Raw genomic sequence first — 9,586 nt, 5'->3', positions numbered from 1 at the left:
ATAGGTGACCAAACAATCCATCATGCAAAAGACAAAGCAAATGCTTTGAATAATCACTTTAAACCTGTGTTTACAAAGGAAAACTTGTTAACAATGCCTACTATGGATAGTAATACTGAAGTACCCAACATGACTGATATATCTATCTCACAATCTGGAATACATAAGTTACTTATAACACTTGATACAAATAAAGCTAGTGGTCCAGACCGTATATCCCCTTACATCTTGAAGCATTGCGCAGATGAAATAACACCAATATTACACATAATTTTCAATCATTCTCTGTCAACTAACTCATTGCCATCTGATTGGTTAAAAGCCAATATATGTCCAGTATTCAAGAAAGGTAACCACAGTAGTGTTAGTAATTATCGCCCCATATCTTTGACCTCCATTTGTGCAAAGGTTATGGAACACATTATATATCATTCCATCATCAACCATCTAAACGAAAACAACATATTAATTGAAAATCAACATGGGTTCAGATCTAATCATTCATGCATAACTCAACTAATTACTCTTACAGAAGACATATCCTTTGCTCTAGACCATCAGAAACAAATAGATATCATCCTATTGGATTTTTCTAAAGCATTCGATACAGTACCACACCAACGCTTAATGACCAAACTAAGATATTATGGAATTAATGGCAGTACTTATAACTGGATCCAAACTTGGCTTACCCAACGTACTCAGTGTGTTGTTTTAAATAGTGAATCCTCTAGTCCAGTGTCAGTAATGTCTGGGGTACCACAAGGCACAGTTCTTGGACCTCTAATGTTCTTATTGTATATAAATGACATAACTAAAGACATCAACTCACCACTCCGCCTGTTCGCTGATGATTGCTTGCTTTATAGAGTTATCAATAGTGTAGAAGACATCAACAGACTTCAAGAAGATTTAAATAAACTGTCAGAATGGGCCGATACTTGGCAACTTAAGTTCAATATTAGTAAATGTACAGTTGTACGTTGCACGAGATCCTTATCACCACTCACTTACGACTACACACTTCACAGTCACATACTAGACATATCTGATCAACATATGTACCTAGGAGTCTTAATTCATAAATCACTGTCTTGGTCACCTCACATATCAAATGTTGTCAATAAAGCATCTAGAACACTCAATTTCTTAAAACGCAATCTAAACAAATGTTCAAAACAAGTTAAAGAATCAGCTTACCTAACAATGGTGAGACCACAACTAGAGTATGCATCTGCTGTCTGGGATCCCTACCACGTTGGAGATATTTCAGAGTTAGAGAAAGTACAACGAAGAGCAGCGCGCTGGGTGTTGAATGACTATGGCAGATTCAGTTCAGTTTCTCTAATGTTGGATCAGCTGAAATGGCCTACATTACAAATTCGTCGGAAATTATCTAGGTTACAAATATTGCATAAGATACACTACCAACAGTTATCACTCCAAATTCCTCATTATTACTTACCAAAAACACGACCAACAAGACAATACCACCATCTTCACTATATTTTACCTACCTCATCCACCACGGCATACCAAAACAGCTATTTCTCAAGAACAATAAACGAGTGGAACATACTACCAACTGACACAATTGAAATTGCAGATACTGATCTATTTACAGCTAGACTCCAATCATATTATTGTACCTAATGTATTTGTTTATGTGATTCCTGAGCACACCAGCAGGGCTGACTGCTCAGTAAACAATAATAATAATAATAATAATAATAATAAAAGGAAAAGTGTTAACGAGTACAACGATGATCGTTCCTTTGAAAACCGGCGGTGCGCAATCCCGGGTACGTAGTATATACTATCTATGGCTCAAGGAGCCTGGTATGTATGTATATATGTCAAGGAGCCTGTATGTATGGCTCCATACTGCTTCGTCCATGTCATGGACTGGTAACACACCACTTCATCGTGTCAAATGGCACCACCCCATATCAGTGGCGTATCTAGACATTTTATTTTACCTGGGCACTGGGTGGGCACGCCACTCAGCCAAGCAACACACATACACATGCCCATTTTCATATGGACATCAATATAGCGTTTAAAATATGTTGTACATCACTATCTATGTGCTATACGTACATTAACTGCATGTAGGATAATTAATATTACCCTACTTGCAATGGCGGATCCAGGATGGGGCATTTAGGGCAAATGCCCCCCCCCCCCTTCTCCCTCAGTAGAAGAGCCATAGCTACTTCTTTTGATAGAAATACTATACACCTCGTCACAGTTGTCAGACCAAAATCAATTTATATAAAACTGCATATTATCACCATTTATTGCAAAGTCACCTGAAACTAAAGTTAAAACAGCTGTCAAACTGTCACCCAGCACCTTCGTACGTAATAAGCGCCTCTAAAATAATTATCGTATGGCTGGTGTTTTTAAGACTTACATAGCCTTTTAAACAGCTTTTTAGACTCCACAACCATTTGCAAAGGACGTAATGACAAAAATCAACCTACTAAAGAGTGATCATTGCTGCTTAAAAAATACAGCAACAAGAGAATATGCTCTCCCCAACCACCTAGTCTACAACTTAGCCTGTTTGTGCCCCTCCCCTTGCCAGCTCCTGGATCCGCCCCTGACTTGATACAAATGCTAGCTACTATCGTCTTCTTCACACACAGTACACTGGAGGAAACTTTGAAATTTCACACAGCCACATCTCAAAACATCTCAAAAGTTGCTCTTGTCTGTTCACATCTGAATTTTGACTACATCTTCGTCTTGAATTGGCACTATTCACCACACATTCATTTGTTCTCTGTCACGATGCTGCAGTTGGTAGTCATGTGATCTTCCTTCTATTAAGTGCCTTACATTGGCAATACCACAATCGAAACCAATGCAAGATCGCCGTTCTCCTCTGCACTACCTCTGGGAAAAAGGCTTCAGTTGACATGGATTAGAGCTACGCAAGTTGTGCTAGTACAATCATTATTGCTATAAACAGTTATTCAACATTGATGTTGAAATTGAATAGCATTTACCCGGGCACGATTCAAATTAACTAGGGCCCAGGCCCGGGTAGGCCCGGGTGTAGATACGCCACTGCCCCATATCCATGTTTTAGTGATTGAGACCAGGCATCATAGGCCTCCCTTTCCTCAAAGTTGAGTTGCTTTATGCACACCTCTCACAAGGAGAAGCATCTGCTTCCGTAGTTCCCAGCTATCATCCACATGCAGCTCATCCACCTTCCTAGAGGTTCTCTAATTACTAGGCCTAAATTCACAGCTTGTGGATTGGTTAGGCATGAGGCTATTATGCTCCAAAAATTGAGCATTATGCTTTTGAGCAGTGCTCAAAAAACCACCTATTATGCTTTTGAGAATTACCCATTATTCCCAAAATTATGCCACCATAATTGGTTGATAATGCCAGTTTATTGCTGTATCATACCATTTTCGTTGATATTTAAGCTTTGAATTCTTTAGCTGGTTGCTGTATTAGAGTATTTCATCAATGTGTCTGCTTTATTAGAGTAAATAATAGTCGGTGACTGTTCTATTAGAGTTTCTGACTGCTCTATTAGAGTATCTCGATCTTTTTTAACGGAATTGTGCAATTTGTAGATTTTCCTACTGTTAAAGCTTTATAATCATCTCAAAATGCTAGCATAATTCCTGATTTCCACACATACCTATTATGCCCGAAATTATGCCGGCATAATCGCCGCATCCCTAGGATTGGTTACTATAACATCCCTTGATTAGGTGAGGGATGCCACCTTTGGGACAAAGGTGGAAGTGGAGATTGATATCCTAGTGTGTAGCACTTACTGTGTCCAACTAATAATTGTTAGTGCACCAGTTGAACAGGATCAAGAGAATATTATTCCATTGTAACTAGCTGTACTAGTACTACCTGCTGTCACCATCTTTTACAAACACTAGAGCTAATCATCACCTAAAATTCTCTCACTACCAACCCAGCACAGAAATTTACCGTAACTCTTTCCCCCCAAGACGACAATTGAGAACGGAATTCTCTACCCTACTCTGATCTACATGAAGTTGACATTAAAATATTTAAGTTATACTTATTTACATAATGTACTGTGCTTGTACATTAGCATGTTACCCCTGAGGGTTTCGCTAATAAATATATAAGCTGTAGCTAGAAACTTAAAATATGGCACATGCTGGTTGGCTCTATAGGGAAGAACCTGGTATTTGTTATATTACATAATTTTGACAATTTGTGTGAAGTGTGTTTTGTGAATAGGAAAAGTGTTTTAGTTGAAAACATTAAATTCCGTTTTTAAATGTTTTTTAATCTGCTTTACCAGTTAGGTACCGGAGGGCGAACACTGGAGGAAAAGCCTGTAGGAGGTGTTTATCACGAGCCAGGGAACCTAAGCTAAAATCTTTGACTAAAGTGAAACGGTGCTTCAGAGCCTTGTTGTAACTTTTATTAATACTGATCACAACCATGAACTATAAAGAAGGTACAATATTTGCTGATTAATTGAATATGTTTATATACATAATTATAGACATGTACCAATTTCTATATGTGCAAAAGTGATCATGCAGTTATGTATAACTTGTGAAAAGCTGGCATTGAGATAATTATAGGATAGTGTTTTGTATATTTTAATACAGTGTAAACTTGAGCCCATTGGTTCTTTTAACACTATTTTGTATCAGTGGTAATTTACATGGATTCTAAACTAAAGTTCTACATTCACACAGATTTTACTGCAAAGAAGGCTAACTGTAATAATTATTTAGGTCTTATTTCTAAAGTATTTGAATGTATGGACTTGGATGATATGCCAAATCCCTGGTCCGTCTACTGCTTGAGTATAACAATGCAATTTGGGGGCCATATTACATCATGGATAAACATAAGATAGAAGCTATACAACGAAGAGCCACTATATATGATTACCACCTGTTGTGATTTGTCTTAATATGATCGATTGCACTGTTTTAATTTACCATCTTTACAGTACTGAAGGCTCAGAGGAGATCTGCTATTTTTGTACCAAATGATCAACAATTTCTATAATAATACAGAGAGCTTTTTGTCATTCTCACAATCACAACAAGAGGGCACAACATGAAATTATTCAAGCCATGCACATACGAATTGCTTGTCAAGATCATCTTTCTTTTCAATTAGAGTGATTAATGATTGGAATTCTTTACTCCAATCAGTGATTGACTCCAGCTCCCCTAGAATCTGCTGGACAGACACTATAGTAATATAATGTATGATTTTTAATGGGTATAGCTACTTAATTGTGTGTATGATTTGGATGTACAGGTTATGCCTCTATCCAAAATAAATTACAATTTCAATTTTTTGTGACAAAAAAGTTGCTATACATATCCTTAAAATTAATGTCCATGCTATCCTAAATTAACTGTATAATGTGCTATATACTACAGGTGAAATTTGCTTGTCTTCCTCAACAACGTCACCTGGATGATGAGAACAAGAAGAAAGCATTAAAATAATATTGAAAGTTAAAAAAACTATCCCAACAGCCTATGATTGCAGAGACAGGCCATATTGAAGGATTAAGGAATACACACTCACTCACTGAGAAAATTGTGATCAGTTGTGCATGTGCTTATATGACCAACGTTTATTGATACTGTATAATTCTCTGTGTGCTGTTACATGTCACCCAGACATAATAAATTATAATGTGTTTTGAGAAGCTATATTACTTAGGTAGCCAATGCCAGTCCCACTATGGTATGTATGGTTATCTTCCCAACAGCTGGGATTAGCTATAACCTTGCACACTTTAGCAATAAAAGTTTTCTGATATGGATTGACTACAGCAAGCCATCTAGCTATATTATCATTATTTCCCACATCTATGTCATGACTGTATTTTCATTATACAACCATCATATTTTTTATACTTGTACCTATGCACAGCAAAATTTAAAAAAAAGTTGTAAATAAAAAAATTGTAGATAGATTTACTTATTTTGCAACTTTAATTACATCATCAATCGAGTTAGATTATTTTATGACCATCCCTTCCCAATTCTGGCTGGCTGTTCAATCTGACCACATTAAAGTTGTCAGATCTGAAAATGGATGGCTAGCTTAACTACAGCCTGCTAGTCTCATGTAGCCAGAACACTGATTTTTCCTTTTATGTGGAGGCAGGAAAAATATTAATGAATGCATTATGAGAATTCTGCAGTCAACATGAATAATCATAACTTTAGATAAATAACCAGCACCCACTGTAATATAGATTACATACAAACAATATAACAAATGTACGTAACTCACAACAATATATAAGCACACAATTGGCCTGGTTCCTCAATTTGTACTGTCATGTTCCTTAATGCATGCAGAACAATACCACTTGGAGGGTAGAATGTCTTATCTGCTTGAATGCACGACTAGTGAAATGTTCTAAGCACGAATGACATTTTACCATACCATCCCAAATGTCAGGCAGTCGACAAGTGCAGGTTTTTTTTAGTAATGGTTGTGCAGGAGCTCTTCCTTGTCAAACAACATAAAAAGTGTTATATAAGCTTACTTTGATTATATGTAATTTTCTCTGGAACTGCTACAGCACATAGAGTATAAGCAAATGCAAGAACAAACAATCCACAGTCAGAACCACCTGGTCATCCGGAAATGTTAGGGACAAGTACTTTCCAGGTGTGATTGGAACACTCCCATACAACTGCTACCATTAATGTTTACTAGTTTAATTTTGCAGTTCTCACAAGAATCCAATAGGATTCATAGCAATTTAGTACCAGCACAAATTCACTACTCTTATTATCAAACATGCATGTTTGGCTTCTCTGTAATCCTGATATGTTTTGAAACTTTCTCTTCAGCAAAGTTTGCTCAGCATTCATTAGTCTTGCATTAAGCCAATCTATTTGATTCCATAGAATTTTAAAATCAGATTTCATAAACTTTTACTCCTGCAGCAATTTCAATGATAGTTCTATCTGGTTCCTCATACGTACTTTTCATCTGAACTTGTGGTGCTCAGCACCTGTGGTTTTTTAATCTCTCCTTTGCTTTTCTTCTATTCGCAACTGTTCAGGCGGAAATGTGACATGTGATGTATTGTGTGTTTTAGGGATTACTTGTGGTGTAGTATTTTCACACTGTGTGACTTTGTTTCATTACTGTGACTCATTTAGCACAAGTGGCAGAACCATTCTTTTCGCTTTGGTGTAGATTTCAATCCAACATAAGATATATGACAATCACAGCATATAGCTGTGCATTCGAAAAACTCCCTTTCCCACACTTGGTAGCTGGGGTCAAACTTAATTCTTCTTCTCCATGACCTGACACAGTTGAGCCCATCCATCATCAGTGAAATGCTTTCTGATTCGGAATAATTAACATTCTCGTCTATGCAAGTATTTCGTATCTTCATGTCTTGCTTGTACTGATGCTACATCCAGTTCGACACCATCATTCATAGCTGTGTTAGCATCAAGAACAGAAACAAACCATTTCAGCATTTCCTGAAGAGCAGTGCATTGCTATAGTGATGTAATTAAACAGATAATAAACATACCTCTTTCTTGATACTTGGGATGCTGTCTAAAAAAGCAAAAGGTCCATCTGCTAACTTCTTTTCTTTGGTAAGCCAATAACTGTTACAGTAAGTCTGAGCCTTTAGGCCTCCCTCATTTTGGTACTCTACCAGGCAATCTATATCAGACAACTCAAGTTCATGTCTGCAGTGGATGCATATACACATAATACACTCTAGAAACATGTGGGGTCAAGAAATAAATCCTTTCTCTCATAAGACATAAAGCCATAGATATACTGACTCAAGGTTAGTATAATATCTGTGATAAAGCTGTTGTAAATTGCAACCCCTGACCCTGCCTGCACTGCAGCAGAGACAGGGATACTGGTGTTAGCTAGCCAAACCACCAAAAAGTGCTGGGTCACCATACAGCCCTATGACATGGTCATGGCAGAACAGAGTTATACCCTCTCTCTCTCAACACACACACACACACACACACACACACACACACACACACACACACACGCACGCACGCACGCACAACACGCAAAAGCATATAGGTTAGGCCAGCAACCACATCAAGCTTACCGCTGATTAGGTCTCTTTCCTTCAGATTTACTTTTAAATGTCCTTCCTCCGTGAATACAGCTAAAACAGTCTGAATATACTATCTCTTCCTTGAAATTCTTGTGGGTTTCTCTCCGGCTTGGTTGTTCTCTTTCTATAGACGGGTTGCCTTTTTAAGGCGTGGTTGTTTTCCCGTAAATTTTCCACATACTTTCCGAGTTCGCTAAGTCAAAAATGTATTACGGCTATTGGAGAAAATGAACGTTTTGGTTAACTTTAGCAAGCAAGAGTTAGCCAGCCTTCAGAACAGAAAGTATGTTATAGAGAAAAGTTCGAGCTATAACATATCCAGCGTGTAAGGTGATGGCTGAGCGAGAAGATGATTTTCTCTCAATCTCGGATTTTTGGAAAGCGAAAAAACTCACTGAAAAAATTCTTTGTAAGACTTTGCTACTACTTAGAATGATAGACTGGATGATTTTAACTCACCTTGTACCTTTGAAGAATCAAAAACGTTTGTCAAACTACTTTTAAAAATGGTTTTTTTGTTGACTTCTTGACCAACATTGTAATCATGCGTAAAACGGAAAGTCGCGTTTTCTCGCGTTACACAAGGGACACGCCCTAAATAGGCAACCCGTCTATAGCAGCTTCAATCTTTCTGCTAGCTATCTCTCAGAATTGCACAAACCAGTTCCTTTCTCGTATCTGTGAATTTTTTGAGAAAAAGTTGCGAACCTATCAAAACAGGACACATCAGATTCTCATTCCATCAACACCATCAAGTTCAGGATACTGTAGTTCAGGTGTACTAAAGCCATAGATATACTAACCCCAGGTACTATGCTAAAGCCGTATATGTTAAACCGGATCACGTGGACCGAGCCGGACGAATAGCCTGGTAAAATCGGCGTCCGGAACCGGACGAATAGCCACTACGTACAACGAAACCATCGTGTAGAGAGTTCAGCTGCAAACACATCCCCCAGTAGAAAGTTCCACTATGAACAGATCACCCTGTAGAGAGTTCAGTTAGAAACAAGTCATCCTGTAGAGAGATCAGCTAGAAGAAGTCACCCTGTAGAGTTCAGCTACAAAGAAACCACCATGTAAGAGAGTTCAGCTGCAAACAAATCACCCGTAAAGAGTTCAGCTAGAAAGAAGTCACCCTGTAGAGAGATCAGCTAGAAACAAGTCACCCTGTAGAGAGTTCAGCTAGAAGAAGTACATTGTAGAGAGTTCAGCTACAAAGAAACTACCATGTAGAGAGTTCAGCTGCAAACAAATCGCCCTGTAGAGAATTCAGCTACAAACAAACCACCCTGTAGAAAGATCAGCTAGAAGAAGTTACCTTGTAGAGAGTTCAGCTATAAACAAGTCATCCGGTAGAGAGATCATCTAGAAGGATCACCTTGTAGAGAGTTCAGCTACAGAGAAATCACCCTGCTTCATCTTTTCTTCTTCCTGTGGTAAAGAAAAATTGATAGGTTAAAA

At 37.9% G+C, this 9,586-nt stretch overlaps 2 long non-coding RNA genes across 6 annotated transcripts; both read right to left on the bottom strand.

The window, feature by feature from the left end:
- Positions 1-236: 236 nt before the first annotated feature.
- LOC136265008 (uncharacterized) lies at positions 237-1,728 on the bottom strand. 4 transcript variants are annotated; one of them, XR_010705343.1, is made up of 5 exons: positions 1,201-1,728; positions 833-1,148; positions 693-783; positions 531-636; positions 237-447 (listed from the first exon to the last, which is right to left on the bottom strand). It is a non-coding gene; the product is annotated as an uncharacterized lncRNA (long non-coding RNA). The 4 variants fall into 4 exon arrangements; XR_010705342.1 differs by having other exon boundaries at positions 833-900; positions 1,066-1,726; XR_010705340.1 differs by having other exon boundaries at positions 833-1,724.
- A 4,382-nt stretch (positions 1,729-6,110) lies between these two features.
- LOC136265009 (uncharacterized) lies at positions 6,111-9,384 on the bottom strand. Of its 2 annotated transcripts, none has more exons than XR_010705345.1 (3): positions 8,114-9,384; positions 7,562-7,724; positions 6,111-7,508 (listed from the first exon to the last, which is right to left on the bottom strand). It is a non-coding gene; the product is annotated as an uncharacterized lncRNA (long non-coding RNA). The 2 variants fall into 2 exon arrangements; XR_010705344.1 differs by having other exon boundaries at positions 7,562-7,698; positions 8,114-9,376.
- Positions 9,385-9,586: the final 202 nt, after the last annotated feature.

This window comes from Dysidea avara, chromosome 8 (genome assembly GCF_963678975.1).
Source record: "Dysidea avara chromosome 8, odDysAvar1.4, whole genome shotgun sequence".
Classification (NCBI taxonomy): Eukaryota; Metazoa; Porifera; class Demospongiae; order Dictyoceratida; family Dysideidae; genus Dysidea; species Dysidea avara.
The sequence above is the reverse complement of the archived record's forward strand: the minus strand, read 5'-3'. Positions and strand labels throughout refer to the sequence as shown.